Here is a 9894-nt window from a genome sequence, read left to right as displayed (position 1 = left end):
TCTCTCCCCCCCCTGGCTCCATCCCCGCACGCCCTGCAGGGAAGCCAGACCGGTTTGCAGTACCGGTAGCAGCAGTGGGATCCTCCGCCGCAGTCGAACTAGGCGTCCTGGTCAGTGCGTGGGGACAAGTCGCCCTGTCCCGCCGTCGCGTGCCCAGGACGGAGGGCCGGGATAGGCCAGGCCCCTAGAATTGGTCGGTTCACGCAGGGCTCCGGGACTAGACAAGGGCTAAGCGGTGGTTCTCAAAGCCTGGAAGCCCGGCTACATAGGTCCGTGTATGGGATAGGGTGGGTGTCCCTGTTTCCAGGCCACTGAACTCGGCTATACCTGGTAGCCTGCTGGCAGCGAAGCCCGCAGTTAAGCACAGGCGCCCCCTCCACCTGGAAAGGACAGGCCAGGAGTCCAAGGAGTCGGTTACTTCCTTGCTAAGGACAGCAGGTGCGCCCAGGAAGTAAGACCTACCGCACAGGTACAGGTGCGTTGGCTGGGCGAGGGGTGGGGGGCGGTGTCCCAGGAGAACCAGTACTAGAGGGTGTCTGGCACCAACGCGCTGGGATAGGCTGGGGGCCAAATCTACTGATAGCGCTCAGCTGGCCCCGGGCACTTGCAGTCTCACCTAATGTCCGTTTAGCTGCGAAGAGGGTAGGGGCCAGGTCGAAAGCACTCCTTTGGCAAAATGCTGCCATGGACCCTGAGGCTGAATTCACTTAATAGGAACCGACCGGTAGTGGATACCTCCCAGCTGAATCGAAGCAAGTCGTATTTCTCAGCCTCATCTCACCCTTCTTTAACAAAACAAAAATAAAAACAAAAACCCAACACTGATGGAAAATGTGGGCTGTGTTCTGTTTGGAGAAGAATAACATTTCATGCTTATTAGCCTCAAATATTCCTGCCTTGCTGAGCCAAAAGGAATTTGTTAGACGGATTCTCCGTTAGCTGCCTGCAAATGAACACCTTTTGGTTTTAAGATCTCTGACTCTTCCACTCCCCACCTTGAGTGAGTTCATTATGGTTTTATATCATCCTGGAATGGAGCGCAAAAATCCCTTGGCAAAACAGATACCTGCTATTCTTTAGCTCCGCGTTATTGGTGTAGCAATGACAAATACCTATTATTCAGCTGTTTTCTCAGCCTACTCTTTCTCAACGTTTCCAACCATTACTGGGAAATTTAGGGCAACAATGTTTTGAGGACCCTGTGTCCTGTGTCTGTTTTATCCTGGAATCCTAGACTCTTCAAAGCTGAGAGCAGGAACATATACCTAGTCCAGCTTTCTAGTCTTAGAAAACTAAGACTTACAGACATGAAGTGACCTAAAGACTAGATCACACTCTTCTTGACCCCCAATTCCTGAACAGTAAGGAACAGGAACACTGGGTTAAAAAAGTTCAAGCTGAGGTTGATAGGTGAGGGGAGGACAGAGGAGAAATCAAAGCCCTGTGCATCTGCTGGTGTGGATCACTGCATAGGGGGCAGCATGACACCATGGTAAATCACAGACTAGCCTGGCTCTGGGGACAGTCATCGCAGTTTCCCCTTCCCTGCTCCTCAGACCAGCGCTGAAATCCAAGGAGTGGAAAACAAATTGGCTTCCTAGAGAGGTGGTAGTAAGTGAAAACACAAAGTTAGTTCTTGGTAATGAGTGTCAAACCAAACTTAAAGGAAACCCCAGTGGACCAGAAGTGATCACACACATTACAAACAAAGGCCCAAATGCATGTGTACACACAGCCCTACTTGGTATTGGCGCCCTTCAGTAGCACCCGGACGCAAACAACCTTTGGTTTCCAGAGAACTGTCACAAGACAAACTGCCCACTGGCTATTTAGAGTTAACTCTATTGGGACCAGCTGTTGGCATAATGGCTTTGTTGCTGAACTCCCTTGTAGTCAACCACGGTTCATGTCCTGGACCCAGTGGCTTAAACTCATGCCAGGCGCATGTATGTGCATGCCCAAGATTTTGAGAGAATGGAGGAGAAGGGATTGCGGTGTGGCCAACCCCCCTGGGGGGGGGGGTGATTTTTCGCTTTCTGTCTCTCTGTCTTTCTGGCGAGCGTGCATGCCCTATAGCAAAAACCTCTCAAAAAAAAAAAAGTTAACTCTATTAAACATGATTCTAAGAACTCTACCAAGAGTTAAGATTGCATCACTATTATGAATTAATTAATGAAACCAGAGACCACATTGTAGAAGACCTTATATAGCTTTCTGATTTTTATCACTCAGTCTATGTACAGGAATTTGGGCAAGCCTCCTTCTATTGGAAATAGCATCAGTATCACTAGCAGTAGTGAGATGGCCAATAAATCTGGAAGCCTATTTAAAAATTGGAAAATGCTCATCTGAGTATTTTACTTAATTTAAATGTAATCTCTCCAGTTGATTCCAACTGTTCCAAATCTTTTAATATTTAAGAATTATTTGATTTTGGGGAACCAGCAGTTAGCGTAATGACTATGTTGCTGGACTCCCGCATAGTCGACCACGGTTCGCATCCTGGACCCGGTGGCTTAAAACTCACGCCGGGCGTGTGTGCGTGCGTGCCCAAGATCCCAGGAGGAGAATGGAGGAGAAGGGATTGCGGCATGACCATCCCCCCGGGGGGTGATTTCTCGCTTTCTGTCTCTATGTCTCTCTCTGTCTGGCGAGTGCACACGCCCTATAGCAAAAACCTCTCCAAAAAAAAAAAAAAAAAAAGAATTATTTGATTTTGGGACCAACAGATGGCATAATGGTTGTCATTGGACTCCCACATGGTGGTCCATGGTTTGTGTCCTGGACCCGGTGGCTTAAAACTCATGCTGGGCGCATGTACATGTGTGCCCAAAATCCCAAGAGGAGAATGGAGGAAAAGGGACTGCAGTGTGACCATTCCCCCTGGGGTATAATTTCTTACTTTTTGCCTTTCTGTGGTGAGCACATCCACCCTATAGCAAAAATCTCTCTCTCTCTCTCAAAAACAAAGAATTATTTAATTTTAGGTAATATTAATATTTTTAAATTTGCTACAGGGCACATGTACTCACTAGAGAGAGAGAAAGAAAGTGAGAAAGCAAGCCACCAGGTTCAGGACTTGAACCACAGTTGGCTATGTGGGAGTTCAGTGCCTTAACCACCACCCCACCTGCTGGCCCCAGTGCCAAGTCTTAATAATGCTATCATTTAACACTCCCCTTAAGGAGTACACATGAATTCCTTATAGTAGATTTGATAGCATTAGCAACCCCAATTAATGACTCCCCTTAATCTAGATTCTATCTCTCTAACTTTGGAGCCCCCTCTTGGTTTGAGCTCAACGATATCAATCATTTTGGCCAATGGAGCAACTTCAGACTTTGTGCAAATGAAGGTTTGAAAAATATGCATTTGTACTTCGATGCATGGAATTCTGCCATTACCAAGGGAACATGCCTGCTTGAGGATAAAAGACCCTCTGAGGCAAAGCCGAGTCATCACAGTTGACCACCCAGCTTTTAGTTGACTGCAGAGGCACAAGCCAGTCCTACTGAGATATGCCAGGCTTGGTCCAGATCATCAGATCCGTCCACCTGACCCAGATTCATGAGACATACTAGTGCGTTGGTGGAAAAGTCATGACCTTACATTCTCAAATGTCAAGTTTACTTGAAAAGTTGGCAGTGGTTTGAAAACCTCACATCCACTTCCTTTCCCTCTCCTTGTGCCCTGGTCCATTTGTTCTAGCTCTGCATAGAAACAGAGAAATATATCATGGCTTTTCCAATGACCCAATATATGGTTGCTGGTTTAAGCCACTGCTTCAGTTTGTCCAGAGCCATATAACACCACAGTAGCTAGAACACAAATATTTACTATTTCTCACGACTATGAGTTAACTGAGCTCAGCTGAGCCTTGGCTAAAGTTATTTACTTGACTGCAATCTGCTGGCCTCTCGCAGCTAGCTGAGCTAGAAAGTCCAAGGCTTCACTTACAATAGGCTCCTCTGTTTCCCCTTCCACAATGCCAGCTTTCTTACAGCATATGGTCCTCCTAGCAAGGAAGTCAGACATATATGGCACCTGGCTTCCAAAAGAGAGGAACTACCAACTGCCAGTCCTCCCAGAACCGAGCTTAGAAGTTTTAGAATGCTATTTTCACTTTATTCTACTGATCGAATTAAGTCACAAAACCAACCAGATTCAAAAGGAGAAGAAACAGACTCAATCTTCTGATTTTGAAGCACTATGAATGCTCAGGAATAGAAGGACATAAAAGCATCCATTTGTGGGAGACCATGTTATCCACTAAGTATTCAGGTGGTTTGTTATACCACGTTAGGTAACTGATACATACTTCTTAACTATGGGACTTTGGGCTGGTTACAAATTCTTTCTAGGCCTTCCTATGAAATGAGGGAGGTTGAGTTTCTCTAATTTGCTAACGCATAGTATTTGCTTTAGTGATGTCTCAAGGGCAACTGAAGTCCAATAAATAGTCAAAAGGGAGCTACCAGAAGGAATTTGAGGAACACTGATCAGCTATGGGTATTTATCTGCCACTTATTCTCAACCTGGGAGAAAAATCCCCAAGAACACAGATGAAAGGCATGCACTATATCCACTGACATTAAACACTAGGAAAGTAGAATCTGAATCCTCGTAACTCCTAAGAGACTAGCCGTCTGCCACATTGTCTTTTCTTTCTAGAAACTTCCTTTCTAAGCAAGCAAGAAAAGCGAATGCTTAGCTGTGCCTTTATTTAACTTGAGGCATTGATTTCAGAGGTCCAGGTTACCCTGGGGACCTTACATTCTCAAATGTCAAGTTTACTTGTAAAGTTGGCAAAGGTTTGAAAACCTCATAATCCACTTTCTTTCCTTCTCCTTGTGCCCTGGTCCATTTGTTCTAGCTTTGCCTTCTGTTTTCTGCTGCCTTTTTTCTTTCCTAATCCTATCCATCTCTTACTCCTCCCTCTCAGATTTGGAAAGAGCATTGAACTGGGAATCGCAGGTATGGGTATTTATCTGCCACTTATTCTCAACCTGGGAGAAAAATCCCCAAGAACACAGATGAAAGGCATGCACTATATCCACTGACATTAAACACTAGGAAAGTAGAATCTGAATCCTCGTAACTCCTAAGAGACTAGCCGTCTGCCACATTGTCTTTTCTTTCTAGAAACTTCCTTTCTAAGCAAGCAAGAAAAGCGAATGCTTAGCTGTGCCTTTATTTAACTTGAGGCATTGATTTCAGAGGTCCAGGTTACCCTGGGGACCTTACATTCTCAAATGTCAAGTTTACTTGTAAAGTTGGCAAAGGTTTGAAAACCTCATAATCCACTTTCTTTCCTTCTCCTTGTGCCCTGGTCCATTTGTTCTAGCTTTGCCTTCTGTTTTCTGCTGCCTTTTTTCTTTCCTAATCCTATCCATCTCTTACTCCTCCCTCTCAGATTTGGAAAGAGCATTGAACTGGGAATCGCAGGCCTGCTCTCACAGCCCAGCTCTGTCCCTGCAGCAGTGAAATCTGCATTCTCTCTTGGCTTCATATTTCTGATCTCCATCACAAGGGTGCTGGCTGACATGCTTTGAAAGGTCCCTTGCATGAGTAGCATTCTATGATCCTTACACACCCTCTGTGATATGTTCAGTGGTGAGGCTTGGAGGTGTGTGAGTGTTAACAAGTCAGAACACTTCAGAATAAGCACACCTACATCTTGACCATTCTCCAGTGATTCTTAATACATCGGCACTTTTCCCCAAAATTGTTGCTTGGAAGTTATAAAATATGCAACTGTACCCACTGTAAGTCCTACTATACTCATTGTTCTTTGCCCAGAGGTAGAGGAGAAGCCTAGCTCTTTACAAAACTCACTAATGTTTATATTCTTCAGCCAGAAACAATATGGAACTTATAGGCATACAGGTCTGATGTAAAAATGTTTCTCCAAAATACCAAGCAACTCTTCTAAGAAATATTAAAAAGAGCTAAGGTTTCTTTAACGAGTGTATACCACAATACTAAATTCTATGCACTGAGATTATAATTATGTACAAAAAATGGACAAATGAACAACTCCTGAAAGAGAACAGTTTTCAAAGTTTTGATGTTAGGGTGGCGAAATTCCAAGATTAAAAAAGAAAAAAAAAGGATGATGTTGGGGCCAGCAGGTGGCATAGAGATTAAAGCACTGGACTCCCACATGGCCAATCACAGTTAGAGTCCCAGACCTGGCAGCTAAAGATCATGCCAGGTGTGTGTGTGTGTGTGTGTGTTTGTGTGTGTGTGTGTGTGTGTATCCCCAAAATCTCAGGAGGAAAATGGGGGCTGATTTCTCACTTTCTCTCTCTTTCTGTCTCTCTGTCTCTGGCAGGCGCACGAACCCTATAGCAAAAACTTTAAACAAAAATGTTGTTTTACATTTTAAAAATGTGTGTCATTAAAGCTGCTACTCTAATTTTCAGAGGCCATGAACTCTATTTTCTGTTGAGTTTAGTTACTCTTTTTTTCTTTCAGATCTCTTCCTTGACACAAAAAGACTCACATCATACCTTTCAAGGTGAATTTTCACTTTTCCTACAAGATACAAAAACAACATGAACCAAATAGTGGTTGATATGAAGCCTGAACAGTAAATAGAAATGAGAAAATATCAGAATGGAAGAGAAAAAGAAGGAAAAAAAAAAAAGAGTTCCTACGATAGCACAAAGAACCAAACTGCTTTTTATAAAGCAGGCTGAAAGTATGTAAAATTTATATACATATTTTCTTTCTTCCTTCTTTACTTTCTTTTTTAGAGATTTTTTTTTCTGTAGGGTGAGGGTGCATGGGCTTGTGGGAGACAGAGAGAGAGACAGAAAGTGAGACATCATTTTCCCCATCCCCCCAAAGGGGATGGCAGTCCCTTCTCCTACATGCTCCTCTTTGGATTTTGGGCAGGCACGCAGACACACCCAGTGTGTTTCAAGGTCTGGGACTCAACCACATTGGGCCATGTGGGAGTCCAGCGCCTTAACCACCATGCCACCTGCTGACCCCCTTTCTTTTCTTTTTAAAAAAATTTTGCAAGTGACCAGCAGTTAGCGTAATGGCTATGTCGCTGGACTCCCATGTAGTCGACAGTGGTTCGCGTCCCAGACCCGGTGACTTAAAACTCATGCTGGGCGCGTGTGTGTGCATGCCCAAGATCCTGAGAGGAGAATGGAGGAGAAGGGATTGTGGTGTGGCCATACCCCTGGGGGCGGGGGGGATTTCTGTCTGTCTCTCTCTGTCTGTTTGGCAAGCACACGTGCCCTATAGCGAAAACCTCTCAAAAAAAAAAAAAGAAAAAAATTTTGCAATAGGATGTATATGCTCACTGGAGAGAGACAGAGTGAGAGAGAGAGAGAAAGTGAGAAAACAAACCCATGGGGAACGATCAGATGGAAATCCCTTCTCTTCCATTCTCCTTTCAGGATTTTGGACACACAAACATACATGCCCAAGGATCTTTTCTAAGCTGCAGGATCCAGGCCTTGAACTACTCACTTGGCCATGTGGGATCCAGCTGCCTTAACTATCATGGTACCAATTGGCCCTATACTGTCTTTTTCTGCATCAAGCCTTCATGTGGTTTTTTGTTTGTTTTGTTTTTTGTTTTTGTTTTGTTTTGTTTTCACATTATTTATTATTTGTTTTTTGTATATACTTTCAATCATATTTGTTGGGTTTTAAGGAAACTGAAAGTCATCGTCTTAATAGGGAAAAGGAGCTCCTTTTGGTTGGAGAGACTGTTTAAAAGCTTGAGATAGAGGAGGGAGGCAAAAATGAGTCAGCAGTGTTTCTCACGTCACTTTGCAAAATCTCATGCTATGATTATACACCAAGGAGCAGTAGGTTGAAATAATTTACCTAAACTCACAAAAATCAGTGATTGGACCAGGAATCAAACCAGGACTGTCATTTTATTTGTAAAGCAGGAGGTTATGAACAGAAGGTGACCTGTGTGTAAGGCTTTTGTTTGTTTGTTTTATGCTAAAACCTTTGTTTTATCATGCAAAGTAGTTTCTCTTTGAAACATTTTTTAAAAATTCCTCAGGGCCAAATGGTGGCATGGTGGTTAAGGTGCTGAACTCCCACATGGTCAGCCACAATTTGTGTCCCGGACCTGGTGGCTTGTTTTTTTTTTCTCTCTCTCTGAGTCTCCCTCTGGTGAGTGCATGTACCCTATAGCAAATTTTTAAAAAGAATAATAAATAAAACTAAATAATTATTTTAAAAATTTTTTCATCAACTGTGAACACATGTGACATCAAATGCATAAAAATAAAAGAGTAACAAATCTAGAAAGAACATGAAGAAACAATGGAGGCAACTGGGGCAGCTAGAAGAGACAGAAAAGGAGTGAATTCAACAAAGACTTTCAAGCTGCCCTAAAGCTTTTCTAGTGAAATGAAGCTTCTTGTTCCATAATCCCTCTGAAGACACTGTCAACAAGCTGTCACAGCAACCTAAAATATTTTGCCAGAGTGGGGGATAGAACAAGAAACTGTGTTAATCAGGGTATGTAAATTGATGGAATGTGCAACCCTTACCCCTCAGTAGGTTAATACAATGAAGGTTCATTTCTTGGTCGTGTCACTGTTCGACATGATTTGGTCCTCAGATTGGCTTCATTGAGTTTTCCAGGGACACTGACTCCTTCCACCTGGCAGCACCATCATCTTCAACAAGTGGCCTCGGAAATTCCTACTGAACTGAAATAGAGAATAAAGATTTAGGATGCCCAGTATAGACGTAGTGCTCTTCATGTCCCCCACATCCCAACAGACAGAATGTGGTCCCATGGCCCCACTACCTCCAAGGAGTCTGGAAAACGATGCCTAAGCACTGTTCCCTGAAAGAATAGCAGACCCTGGGCTTTGGTGAGCACTACAGTTTCAGCCCCATGCTCTGCATTAAAGATGAATCGTTCATCTTAAGTTTATTCCTGCCCAGGTGTCATTGTAGGCTTATCAAGGAGTGTGTTCAGTAGTCAGAGTTAATTTCCTTGGTAGCTCCCCTGTACTTCTGGATTGCAAGAAGCCTATTATAAATGTGCAGTTTTGGATCGCGCCGCGCTCTTGAGGTGTTTGTGGATATACCTAGGAGCGTAAAGAATCAACAGCCTATATTGTTACAGAAAATTGAACCCTTGAAACAAGTGTAAAAGAAGTGTCTTCTGGGGCTCTTGCCACAAGGAGAGTCTATTGATTCCATTATCATGAAAGAAAATGGAATCCGTACAATCAGCTTTTGAAGTTGCTGCAACCGGAAACTCAGGAACCTTTGGGAGGGGAAAAAGATGAAAGGAAATGTAAGTCATAGCTCTACCTGCAGTCAGCCTGTCCTCATGGTGTGAGTGATTTCAGAGAAAGAATTATGAACTCTTGTCTTTCTCTCTGCTATACTCTGTCTTCTCAATTTTTGATAATTTTTTTTCTAAATTTTCATTTTTTGCTTTTTTATAAAAGAAATAATTTTTCATTTTTTTCTTCTTTTTCTCTCTCTTTTTTCTCTTTCTCTGTTTTTTTAATCCTTTTTCTTTTACCTCATCACTTTGCTGCTCAGTGTCCATGCACTAAGTATCTAGACAGATCTAAGGGAATCGTAGTCAAACATCCAGTAGGATAAACATATTCCTCAATACCCATTGAATCTGCTGCACAAAGGGATAAAAAATGGACGGCAAAAAGATTGCAGATCTCCTGCATGCCCCTGAATGCTCAGATTGAACTTCTAGAAATTAGGAAAAGTCATTTAACCCATCAGCTGACTAGAAATCACTACAAAGGCACAAGAAATATGAGAAATCAAGAAAATACTCCCTTCCCCCCCCCCCGGAAATCAAAACCTCCCCTGAAAATATTAAAAGCAGACTAGATCATACAGAAGATCGAATCTCAGATGTAGAAG

The 9894-nt window shown here is 43.2% G+C and overlaps 1 long non-coding RNA gene across 1 annotated transcript; it reads left to right on the top strand.

The window, feature by feature from the left end:
• The first annotated feature begins 72 nt into the window (after positions 1-72).
• Positions 73-812, top strand: LOC102488684 (uncharacterized). The gene is made up of 3 exons (XR_335150.1): positions 73-110; positions 287-475; positions 715-812. It is a non-coding gene; the product is annotated as an uncharacterized LOC102488684 (long non-coding RNA).
• The last annotated feature ends 9082 nt before the right edge of the window (positions 813-9894 follow it).

Source organism: Tupaia chinensis, unplaced genomic scaffold (genome assembly GCF_000334495.1).
Source record: "Tupaia chinensis unplaced genomic scaffold, TupChi_1.0 Scaffold000354_1, whole genome shotgun sequence".
NCBI lineage: Eukaryota > Metazoa > Chordata > Mammalia > Scandentia > Tupaiidae > Tupaia > Tupaia belangeri.
This window is presented reverse-complemented; position numbering and strand designations above follow the sequence as displayed.